The sequence below is a fragment of the Equus caballus genome, chromosome 2 (assembly GCF_041296265.1).
Source record: "Equus caballus isolate H_3958 breed thoroughbred chromosome 2, TB-T2T, whole genome shotgun sequence".
NCBI classification, from domain to species: domain Eukaryota; kingdom Metazoa; phylum Chordata; class Mammalia; order Perissodactyla; family Equidae; genus Equus; species Equus caballus.
Genome location: NC_091685.1, coordinates 87647737 through 87660853, shown reverse-complemented (window position 1 = coordinate 87660853; position 13117 = coordinate 87647737). Strand labels below are relative to the sequence as shown.

Sequence of the window (13117 nt, the reverse complement as noted above, 5' to 3'; positions counted from 1 at the left end):
AGCAATGACCCATTTTTCTACACTGAGCAGCATGTGCCATCTGCGGGCTCTCTCGCCCAAATGATTCAAATTCTCTTAAATCCAGTTTCACTGTCACTTGTCATTTGTTCTGCGTCTCAGCTTTGCATCGTGTGCTGATCTAGAGATCTGAATTTCTGTCATTTCAGTCCTTGCAATTTGTAGATGAATTGATGGAGATTCAGCGATTCCCAGAAAAGAGAGAGAGAAAATGCCTGATTCACTCCCTCTCTCACTTATTATGGAGTATTTTCCTTGCCCCAAACCCCGTCCTGAGTACTGGGGGACATAAAGCTGGCCAAGACTAGATGATTCCTACCCTCCAGGAGCAAACATGCCAGCAAACTCATTCCCCAGTGAAACAAAACAAAACGGACAAGAAGGGAATACCACTGACTGTTCAATCCCTTCCATATCCCACTAGAATTAAGCTCCCACAGCAGGGATGATAGTCAGTCTTGTTTGCTGATAGATTCCCAGCACCCAGAAGAGTGCCTGGCACCGGGTGACGCTCAGTAAGCACTGAACTGAATTTCAGTTTGCATTATTGGCTACAGTTCTCCATCCTCCCGCATTCACATCCTTGCCATGAGGCTAGGCGGCTCCTCTAAGTGGGGAGAATATTCTCTGCTGCTTTACTTTGGGCTGGGTCATGTGGCTTGCTTTGATCAATGGTCTGCAGAGGAAGTAAGTGACCATGGATTGGTTCCAAGTCGAGGCCCCTAAGAACAACCACATGTTTCCACTCTCTTTTGACTTCTGTCACTGCCATGAGAAGAGCATGTCTTGGCTAGCCCGCTGGTCTAGGGATGGTGAGAGACAGTAGTGAAGATCCAGACCAGCAGACTTTCAGTGCAGAGCTGACTGCCCCAGCCTAGCTTCACCCATGTTAGCGAACTCAACCAATCCGCAGGTGTGTGAGTCCAGCCAAGATCAGCAGAGCTGTGCCAGCTGAGCCCAGCCCACCCACAGATGTGTAAACGATGGTGTTGTTGCTTTCAGCCATGGAGATTTGGAATGGTTTGTTATGCAGCATTACTGTGAGAATAGGTAATTGATACCCTCTCAGTCTGCTACCTGTTTCTTGCAGGGCCTGGACCTCTAAGGAATTGTTTTCCTTCATGGGTGTTTCAAAATGAGGAGTTGGCAATCTTGTCCACAGAGGCTCAGATAACAACTATTCTGGGCTTTGTAAGCCCACATACAGTCTCTGTTTCATATTCTCTTTCCTTCTTTTCTTGCTTCCTTCCTTCCCTCCTTCCGTCCTCCCCAGGCACATTTTATACGAAGGCCTCTAGCTGGTGAAAGGAGCTCTGGGAATCACTGAATCTCCGTCAGTTCATCTACAGATCGCAAGGAGTGAAATGACAGAGATTCAGATCCCCAGATTAGCAGAGCATGCAAAGCTGAGACACAGAAACAGTGACAAGTGACAGTGAAAACGGATTTAAGAGAACTTGAATCTGAATCATCTGGACCAGGACCTTCATTTGTACTCTTATTCTGGGCCCCTTTTAATTTACAAGATATTAAGTACTGACTTCAAGGTCCCTCTAGTCATTCCTTTCAGCATTTTTTAACTTTAAAAAATTAATTTATTATTTAAAAAATAGATTCGTTTCAATGGTGCAAAAGCCAAAAGGTGCAAAATGGTATATAGTGAAAATTAAGTCACCTGCTCACTCTTGTCCCCTTTTGTCCTCTAATTCCCCTCTATGGAGGCAACTACTGTTACAAATTTCTTTCTTTCTTTTTGAGGAAGACTAGCCCTGAGCTAACATCTGCCAATCCTCCTCTTTTTGCTGAGGAAGGCTGGCCCTGAGCTAACATCCGTGCCCGTCTTCCTCTACTTTATATGTAGGATGCCTACCACAGCATGGCTTGCCAAGTGGTGCCATGTCTGCACCTGGGATCCGAACCGGGGAACCCTGGGCCACCGAAGCAGAACATGCACACTTAACTGCTGTGCCACCGGGCCGGCCCCACTGTTACAGATTTCTGGTACATCCTTCATGAGGTCTCTTAGCATATTGAGGCATGTATGTGTATATAATTTTCCCTTTTAAATACAAATGAGGTCGATCATATGGTGACAGATCCAAACTATATTTTTGGTGGTGAACACACTGTAGTATATACAGACGTCAAATTATAATGTTGTATACCTGAAATCTATAGAATGTTATAAACCAATGTTACCTCAATAAAACAGACACACTCACACAAACACACACACACGAGAGCCTAGTTTACATGTGTGCCTTGGAGAGCATTCAATATCAGTACATATAATGCCACATCCTTCTTTTTAGTGAATGCATAGCATACATTGAAAGAATTTGGGCTGGAATTATGGAAGATATGGCAAAACTTGGGCTTCAATAGTATATGCTATTTAGTGAAAACTTCTCAAGAAATTCATCCCCAATTAACCTTAAGGAGGGACCAGCAAACTATGGCCTGCTGACTAAATATAGCTCACCATCTGGTTTATATTACCCATGAACTAATAATAATGTTTACTTCTTGAAAAAAAAATAAAAGAAGAAGAATATTTCATACCACATGAAATTCAAATTTTAGTGTTTATAAATAAAGTTTTATTGGAACACCGCTCCACACAGTCATTTATGTATTGTCCACGGCTGCTTTTGCACTATAATGGCAGAATTGGGAGCTTGTGACAGAGACCTAATGCCTGTAAAACTTAAAATATTTAGTATTTGGATCTTTGCAGAAAAAGTTTGCTGACCCCTGACCTAATCACAAATATAATTCAACACTTTGATCCTTTAAAATTTGGTAATGGGAGTACATGGTCAGCACATCTTATCCTTGGAAGAATTAAGGAATTCCCCAAAGCATTTCATTGGGAGGAACACTGGAATCTTTTGACTGGGCTAAAACTACTATAATTCTAAATCAAAAAGAAAACAGATTCTTTCATCTTATTTGAAATCCAAAAGCCAAGCTGCACTAATTATTAAAAGTTATTTAAAATTTCAATCAAAACCAGACTTACTAATGGATGGGAATGAATAACTTCCTAACCTTTCTTGTAAGCATGTTCTTAATTTAGAAATTAGCTGTACATTAGCAAATAAAATATGAAAGAGCTTGGACTAAAGGGAACTGACTTTTGGTTCTTTTTATTCTCAGAGATGAATCAAACAGGCCAGCAAATGGCCTTGTTCACGTCTGGAGCTGAATAGAATTTTTCACAGACAGTAAATCCTTATTCATTTGTTATTTAAGGATGTATCACGACTAACAGTATTTTTGCTCTCAACTTTTAAAAATGAAAATATTGTATATGTAAGAAATGGAGTTTTCCCCCTTTTTGCATCAACAACATTAATAGTATACATATTTACAGTTATTTGCATCCAACAGTCTCAAAGTGATCTCTCAACTTAAATAAATAATTTCAGAATCTTTTAGGAAGCCAAAGGAAAAGCAAGAATCACCTCAATCATAAAGAAATTAGTGTTTCAGATCACATATCTATTCTAACAATAGTGAAAAGCAGTAAATTAAGAACAAAAACATAATCAACAAGAAATATAGCTAGAAAAGAAAAATTTCTGACCACCCTCATGCACCTTTGACTAGCCTTTCAGAATTGGATATAGGAGTAGCAGATGGAAATTGGGAACAGCAAGGAGTATAGATAAGAGAGGAAAGAGAGTATTACACATTTTGGAAAGCTGTCCACCTGTGAACTTAAGAGCTGTCACCTATGAATTGTTTCATCGAGCCTGAAATGATCAATATTTGATGTTATGTGAAGTTATGGGGGAGTAGGTAATGTAAGCGTACTCGTCCTTCTAAAGGAAAGGAAATTGAGGAACAGAGAGATTACTTTGTCTGAGTTAGTGCTTGCTCAAAGCTGAAACCATTACCAGACATTTCAAAACAGTTAACCAGCAATTCAGGTTTCCTCAATTGTGAATCGATACCTCCTATGTTCGGAGCATTGAACCAGGCATAGAAGGAGACAAAGATGTGTAAAGCAAGGCTTTTGCCTACCTGGAACCTACAATTTAGCGGAAACGTAAAATCCAGGCCACTAGAGCATTCTTGGTAATGTCATCTGCAGTGCTGGCTGAATGACCCTAAGAAAGATTTGTAGAAGTTAAGCACATGAGAAGTTATTTTAACATTTTATTTTCAGTATAAAAGAAGAGAGTTTCCAACTGGGGGTCAAATGCAAAATTAAGAGCAGGGCATATGGGTCAGGTTCTAAAAGGTAGGCAAGCCTCTCCTGTGTTTCCAGAACTGGAGGAGACACCATTAAAAAACCCACGGGGCTTAAATTCATATCCTTTCAGAGAAGATCAGGAGGCGGCATTGATGGGCCCAGTGGGATGCGTAATTTTTTACAGATTGATTTCTTTTTTAAATCTTTGATCCAACTGGAATTTATTTTGGTGAATTTTAGATTTTTCTTTTCCTCGCAAATAACTAATGGTCTCAGCTTTATGTGTTGAATAGTGAATTGTTCCTTTCTACCACTGATTTGTGAAAATATTCATAGTCACCACTTACTGAACGCCTGTTATGTGTCAGGAGCTTTGATATCGTTTGTAATGAACTTGTGCATCTTCTAGGTGACCCAGAATCTGAAGTTCCTTACTTTGTTTGGTAAATTCTCCATCTTATGAATCTTATTGGGAAGGAGATCTTGCCTTGACTATAAAACTTGAAAATGCCAAGAACTTATTTTCCCGTCCTACTCTGCACTTGGGTTAGGAGCATTGATTTGGGCTCAGCCAATCAATGGACACACTCAGACTTCACAATTGGATTTATTGATCCCAAGAAGGTGGAACGAGGAAAGGCCATTCTGATGTGTGATGTCAACACTTCCTACTTTCCAGGAGCAAATGAGGCGGTCGAGTTGTGGCAGCCAAGTGTTCAGTGGTGGGGCTCAAGTCTCCACATACTCTTTGGTGCCATGAATTTCTGCTGTCCTTGTTGCTGCTCAGCCTTCCTGGGTCCTTCCTTTCCCCAGTCTGGTTCTCCAACCTTCTCAGAAATTTTGCAAGTGACACAGTAGCCTTGAATAAATTCCCCTTCTGCCCAAATTAGCCAGAGTATGTCTCTGTTGCTTGGGAGTAAAAACCTTGGCTGATACATGTTGCATATAAGTTGATTCTCAAATCTTTACACCTTTCAAGATACCTATCATCACTTCTATTAGATTTAGGTAATTTAATATTTAGGAAGAGTATTAACTTGCTCAAGAACATGCAGCTAAGAAGTGTTAGAACTGGAATTCAAATCCAGATTTGAATTTGTCTGATTCTAGAGTTCATACTCTTTCTACTCTATCACACAATGCCAACACTATCATAAAATACATCACACACACACAAATGCGCGCTCTCTTTAGCTATATATATGTGCCAGAAACCATATATAGTCTTTTTTCATCCATGCTCCATTGGTCTAGCCGTTTATTCTTGTGTTGGCACCACACTGTCTTGTTTATTGCAGGTTTATAATAAGTTTTAAAATCGAGTGTAGCAAGTTCTCCTTTACTCTTTCAAATCTTTTTCTTACCTCTTTTTGAATGTTTATTTTTCTAGATGAGCAATTGGGCAACTTTGTAAAGTTTTCCTAAAATCATGGAGGGGTGTATTAGCAGCTTTAATTTAAGATGCTTAAACCTTAATGTTATTTTCATTTAACAGGGTTGTAAAATTTATTCATGGTTCCCACATGTGCGTGTGTGTACCACCCCCACCCCCCGCCATAATATGTACCTATTTGAAGATTTTTGGTATCTATATATATAAAGACTTTCTGTTTGGTAGCTTCAGCATGTTTAATATTTCTCCAGAAGCAGAAACTGTAGCAGTGTTGGCCAGAGAGGCTCTTTCGCATTGAGACTGGCCAACAACTGGAAGATGCCTCTGATAAGAGAGGAGCAGTGAGGAGGAAAATAGTCGGTCTCAGGCTTTATTTTTTTACTGCTTTGTTCCTGCAAAGAGCAGCATGGTTCACTTTGGGTCTTCTGTGTTTTCTCCGAGCATAATTTTGATGCTGTGGGAATTCATGCCAAGTAACATCCAGTAAATAAGTCCCAGGAGAATATCTGATTTGTGTTTGCACATAATTTTCCTGGTGTATCCTAGGTAATAGAGAAGCTAAATAATATCCACGGTCCTGGAAGAATTTCTTCAATTATGGAGTTGTTGAGGATTTCTTAAGAAGTGATGAGACTGATGGTCCCTGCCTGGTCCAGTAAACCAAGAGGGTAATTTCCACCTTAAGTGGATGTGGATTTGGTACATATATATTCATCACAAGTTAATGAAAAGCCTGTGTTTTTAACCCAGGAGAACACCAGATTCTTCCTTCTCTTTTGCAGAAAAACATTCAAGTAAAAACATTCTTGTGAGAATTCCCCATAGGAGATTCCATGCATCTGCTCAGATTAAAAAGGCATCAACTTATTTATTTCCTTTAATAGAGAGGGACTTCTCTGAACACCGAGTTCTCTCCTGAAAGGTCAATGGCTGGGTTCTGGGAATTATGAGATGCTAGAAGATTGGAGTGATGCTCTTAATAGTAGATGCTGAGAGTGTACAAAAGCTGGTAGCCACGTGTAAACAGTGCTGCAGCATCCGGCTGCCGTTGTTGCAGGCACAGACTTGACAGTGCCAGGAAATTTCTGAGACTCTGCACTTCTAATCCGGATTCAGTTATTCTTTGGTACCACAATTCACACAGGTATTTCCAGCCTGTCTCAGAATTGTGGATCACATCAGAAATGGGACTTGGCTTGTAGCAAACCAGAGAGCGAACTTCTTCTAAAATTAAATTAGGATTAGCCGTAGTACCTCATATCTCCGAAAGCTGTGCTGCATAATAAGGTGGAACTGAATGCTGTGCCCAGGAAATTTATGCCACATTTGCAGCAACATTTCCGATAACAAATTGAATTGATGAGCAGAGAGTTAATCATGTTGTAACTGTATATAATCTCATGATCCACTCTCCACTAGAGTGATGATTAACCGTTGGTGTGCACTGAGCTACCCCGTGATGTTTTCTGGCTTGGCTTTCTGTCAGCAAGAACCCAGCAACCAGGCGCAATAGCTCCTGAGGAGAGCCAGTTAAGAAACTGGATTTGCCTATGAAAAGCCAACACTTTTAGTTTGTCTCGATTTGGAACAGAGCTGTTTTTTCTAACTAAGGGTGTGGTAACAATGACTCAAAAGAAATTTCGCATCTAGGCACATTCTGAAAGGTCAGTTCTGGGCATCCGTAAAGAAAAAACTCATAAGTTAACCAAAAGGGATAAAACCATAGTTAGTATATTACTGCTTTCTTTGAGCAACAGGCTGTAAGCCTGCATGGTTAGGTATTAATGGTCCTTTTTCACATCTTTCTCCTTTTTGCAGTGAAAAAAGAACCTGCTTTAGCTTTAGAGAAACCTAGTTTTACTATTAATTCAAACAAATTAAAAATACGTATTCGATCTCCTTTCAGCATTTTGAAGTTTCAATATTGAGTATTATGGAGCCAATACACATTTGACTCCTCTAGTGATCGTGAGCTTTGGTATTAATATGTTTCCATATTACCTTAAAAACTAGCTCACAAAGCAATCTGCTATTGTGTTTTGAGTGTGTGACTCATGGCTACAAGTTTAAATGGCAGCTACAGAGAAAAGTCATCTGAGTTTTTTAATGATGTCCCCTTTCCAGGTAAAGTGTTAAAATAATTCTTCCATTTAATTTTTCTGAAATCCAATGAAAATATATCATCCCGTTTTCCCCCTCCCTCAAGTGTACAATTAACTACTGCTCAAAGACTAATGCAAAGTCTGAAAATTTAATTGAATAAAATATTTTCCCCTCTCCCTTAAATTTAAATCCCCAACTTAAAAAGATTGGCATTCAGTATTTCTTAAAATATTGCTCACCGAAGCTGGAAAAAAGTGCGTGACTATGAGTTATTCATTTTTTAAGTAAAACACATTTGGTGGCTTCACAGTTTTGATGGGGGCCAAGTGGTGTGAAATTATGGTTCCCCAGCATGGTAAGTCTTCTTTGGGAGCTTCTAGCTCTCATGGGTGAAAAGAAGGCAAAGTCATTTCATATCAAATGTGTATTATAATTATGAGAACTGTCCTGAGTTTTAAAACAGTTAATAAGCATCCAGCTATTGACAGTCTACTAAAACAATAAAAACTGGTCAGACTCAGAATATGTGATTCACAAAAGGAAATGGAATGCACTCAATCCTAGATGCTGCAGACCCCAGAAGTTATTGAGAGCTCTTTTGAAACTTGCTATTTATGTAGTTCCCCCATTTGGGTCTTCTAAAACCTATGGAGCCCCTTAGACCTGTACTGTCCAATATAGTAGCCACTAGCAACATGTGGCTATTTAAATTTAAGTTGATTAAAATTATATAAAATTAAAAACTCAGTTCCTCAGTTGCACTAGTTCTATTTCAAGCGCTCAATATCCATATGTGGCTGGTGGCTACCATATTGAACAGTGCAGATACTGAAGATTTTCATCATTGTAGAAAGTTGTATTGGATAGTGCTACCTTAAATGAAGAAGAAAAGAAGTATTTGTTGAGAAGTTGCAATGTGATAGGCATCCTATTTGATCTGTATTTTTCCCATTTCACAGTGAAGAAGCTTAGCCTCAGAGAGCTTAATTCACTTGTTCAAGTCACATATCTGATACAGAGTAAAGACACCAACCAATGTCTCTTGACTCCAAGTCCAGTACCATTTCTAATACACGGCCAAGTGTTTGCTCATCCATTCATCCGTCTAACACATACTTAATGATAGAGTGACTGTATATTTTAATAATTATTATAAGATAACTGGTGAAAACTGATACTGAACAGAATGGTCTCTCTACTTACTGAGAACTTGTGCTATCAACTGGGGCTGTACGGTTGGAAGGTTAGAAGGATGAATGCGGTTCCGGACTTCACAGCACTTACAGCCTAGTGAGGGAGTCTAATGTTAAATATATAGTCACAAAATTAATTATCAGTCACACTTGGGATAAGTGTCAAAGAGGAAAGCCCATCTGCTTGGGGAGAGGCTTCCAAAGTCCATTAAATAGCAACAACCACAACAACAATAATTAGCAATAAAACTTTAGCTTCCCATGCCTGTGAAGTTCAAATTAGTAAGATAAATCTATGATACTGTTGGCCTCCTGATTGATAAGTCCAGTGTAATCTTTATGCCTGGTAAACAGAGAGATCTATTTCATTCAAGGTCATCCTGGGGTGGCATGACCAACTTCAATTTCATCCCATTCCCCTTGGGTGGAAGTATTTCTGAAAGGAAGAGCTGAGATCGGCTAATTTGTCAACATTACAAAGCAAGAGACTTATCCTCGTAACTCTTCTCCTTCATTGAACCTTCCCAGCAGCAGCAGCAGCAGCAGCTGACATATGAACCTCGCAGATGAAGATGCCATAGCATGGCTATTTCTCGACCACACAGCTGAGAGTAAGATAGTGGAAAAATGCTTCTTCCTAGCCATTCCTTTGTCATTTTTAACAGGGTCAAGCTCAAATACCCATAAAAGGAGATTGAGAGCCAATGTGCTATACCATTAAATTTAAGAGGCTGGAAAAAAAAAAATCAAAGCCATAAACTGTTATCATTTTCAGTATTTTATTCCTTTTAATGCTAGTCTATTAGTTTCAATAAAAGGACAACAGAATGTCCATTGCATTGTAACTTGACATTCCTATTATGCCAATACAATTAGTTTTTGCAAAACACTCATATACTGGTTATAGTTTATAGAAAAATTGATTTCACAGAATCAGAGAAATTAGAGTCAGAAACATTCTATTAGGTCATTAGGTACATCCCCCGAGACTAGTATAGCATTGATCCCTAGTTCACAGTGTATTATCTGATGCATTTTTCTATCAGTTTTTGATAGGCTTATGTATTTATAATAGGCTGGCAATATGTACCACTAAAACTATACCAATCCATCTGAGAAATAAGATTCTAGAAAAATAAGCTTTTGCTGAGCACTAATTTTACTTTGGTGGATACATTTTTTAATATACTAGTGTTTATAGCCTCTCATCTTATAAGAGTCAGGGTAGGAGCACTGGATCATGGGTTGGCATTACAATCAAATTGTGAATTTGCATATCTTAAGTGCAGAAATTTCCCCAGACATAATTTCCCATCAGATTTCCACAAAATATAGTATGAATTTTCGATTCCCAAGAATGGCTGATTTTCAGTACAGGAAATTGAGCCCTGTACCTCAAGCAAGTGCCTGCTATCAAACACTTGACGAGACTGACATTTTTTTCTTTTTGGGCAGTGTGTACTAAGCTGTGACTCTGGGAGAGACATTTGCAAGAGGGTGGCAAGTGGAACTCTGAACTGAGGGCTGGGGGAGGGGTGTGGCGAGGGAGTGAGCCAGGATTACACAAACTCTACGTGTTGCTGCTTCTTCGCAGTGACTCAGAGAGGGAAAGAGGAGAAGAGAAGGAGATGGCTTCACCAGGCAAAATGTACATATAAAATAATCAGCCTATAATCTCTTGGGATCTCCCAAGTCAAGTGGATGGGCTTGCTCCTCTCTGCTTCAACAATACCATTCAGCAATTCTCTTCCCCTTTAAGCCCATCCTTGAAGTTCATTTTCACCTGAATTCATTTATTAAAGATGGAGAAAAGTACATGTGTGACTTTTTTAGTCTTGCTAGGTTTTCCCTTCTCCTCTTGCTCCTTTATAGAGATAGCAAGTGAGTGTTGGATGTGGGCTAAGTTGGGGGTGGGGTGGGGAATCAAGGCTATTTCTGGAAAAGGGCAGAGAGGGAAACACAGAAATGTAGCATTCAGCTAAACAATGCCTAGTTCCACTTGTTCACATTCTCATGCCCCTGTTCAAAAGCCCAGATGAAATTCTTGTTTGTTCAGGATGCAGCTGATGAGTATTATGTCTGGAGAGCATCCCAGAGAAGGTCTTATGCATCTTTTATACACCTGCATACTAAATGGGAAAGAACACCCAGGTGCTGAGTAAGACTTATGAATTTGCTGTAAATTATGCAAACAAGTAATTTTGCATGTCCAGAAAGTAGTGCTATCAGTGGTACAGTTTTCCTAAACTCTCCATAATTTATGAGAATGCAAACTGAAAAGCAGTCCAACAGCAGCAAGGCCTAATTGCTCAGCACAGAGTATCTGTTTTGACAGGTGCCAGTCACAGAGAAGGATGCTTGCCCAACAGGGACTTTTTACACCCAAACCAGAAGCCAGTAAAACTGTCCCAGGAGATTAAAAAAGGCAGGGACCTTAGCCTTATTAGCCCCTGGATGGCAGTAGTAAAGGCAACATTATCCATGGGACTGGAGGCTGTGCCAAAGGGAAGATGGTAAAAGAACTCTGAAGAAAGAGAGGCAGGGAGCTGCACTCTTGGGGTCAGACAGACTTTCTGTGGTGACCAAGGGTCTACCCTTGCTACTCAAAGTGTGGTCCATGGACCAGCAGAATCAGCACGACCAGGGAATTTGTTGTGTCTACAGAATCCTGGGCCCTACCCCAGACTTACTGAATCAGAATCTGTTTTAACACAATACCAGGTGATTTGTATGCATGTTAAAGTTTGAGAAGCACCAGTACATGCCGCCAGCTTCCTAGTGATTTTTCCAGGTAGTTGCCCGGACAAGCTAAGAAGGGACCCAGCGTTTTTAGCCTAGTGGTAAGTTGATCTCATCTTCATTTCATCAAAAGCCGATGAATGATCATGCCTTCCTTCACGAGCACACATTCCTTTTTCTTCTTTTCTTTTTTTGTCTGCTCCCGTTGTTTCCTTTTGGGAACTATTCTTTCCTAACCGCATGTGATTCTGGCAAGGCTGTCAGCTCAGAAGACTGGATGCCTGACCGAGGCTGGCCAGGAACCATTTCTTCCTGGGGATTGATATGGAGAGATGGGCCTTTATTCTTCTGAGATTATAAACTGCAAGGACAACACCGGCTTGGGACTGGCAGGGGTGTCTTACTGCCATGTGTAGAAGGAATCTGCTTGAGACTGAAGCCACAGGAGTCAGCAGAGCAGAAAGATGGAGGGAGAGAAATCATTTGAACCCTCGGTCTGGTGGTACCCAAAGTTAGACAACCCCGTGGACTTCTGAGTTGAGTGAGCCAATAAATTCACAATTTATCTTAAAGCAGTTTTAGGTTTTTTTTTTTGTCATTTGTAACTGAAAGAGTGGTCCTGACCGATACATTCCTGAAACTGGATTATCAGTTCTTCCAAACTGAAACTTTTACATCTGGCTGAGGGAATAAATTCACCGTGAAGTTCACAACCTATAATTTAACAACTGCATGAGTGAGTTTGTATATGTGTGAGTATAATCTGAATATAATTAAATGTAGAAGGTTTAAAACTTTAAGGCACTCATGTGCCATAAATACTGGTTATCTGTATAATTGCAGCAGGCTGTATTTATTTTCTAGATTTAGAGGCAACACCTATTGAAATTAATATTCAAATTTATGCCAATAAATATGCAAACCAGCATGGCTTTGGTGCTTTAAAAAACAAGAGAATAAGATTGCAGCACTAGTGTTTTGATGGTTCTGATGCTCTGATGAAAGATGACAGAGAGGGCCAGAACGCAGATTGGAACGTGCTCCCTCGGAATACCCAACGCAGACAGGAAATTTATGGCTCTGCAAACTGCTTCAAAACAGAAAACAAACCCTGAATTTAACATAGCAGTTTAACCATTCATTAATTTACTCCATGCAAACACTGCAACTTTTCACAAATGATGCCACTCATAAATACAATCTACAACCACAAAAGAAAATACGTACTTTTACTCCTGCCAAATGTTAAAATTTAAATCTATAATTGTATGTTCCAGTTGAAACACTGAAGTCTGCCTCTCTTCTATGACCAGTTGGTACCCACTATTGGACATACATTTCACTATTATATACCTAATTCAACGTTATGTAGGATGTGTGTGTATGTATTTAAAAATGATCAGTTAGGATTAGGTTAAGTTATGAATAAGAGAAACTGGGAAAGTAGTAGCTTAAATAAAGTGGAAATTC

The 13117-nt window shown here is 39.6% G+C and overlaps 1 long non-coding RNA gene across 1 annotated transcript in view; it reads left to right on the top strand.

Annotated features, from left to right (window-relative positions):
- The window catches only part of LOC138923289 (uncharacterized), a 51354-nt gene that overhangs the window by 32706 nt on the left and 5531 nt on the right, over positions 1-13117 (top strand). The gene's annotated exons all lie outside the window — the stretch shown is intronic.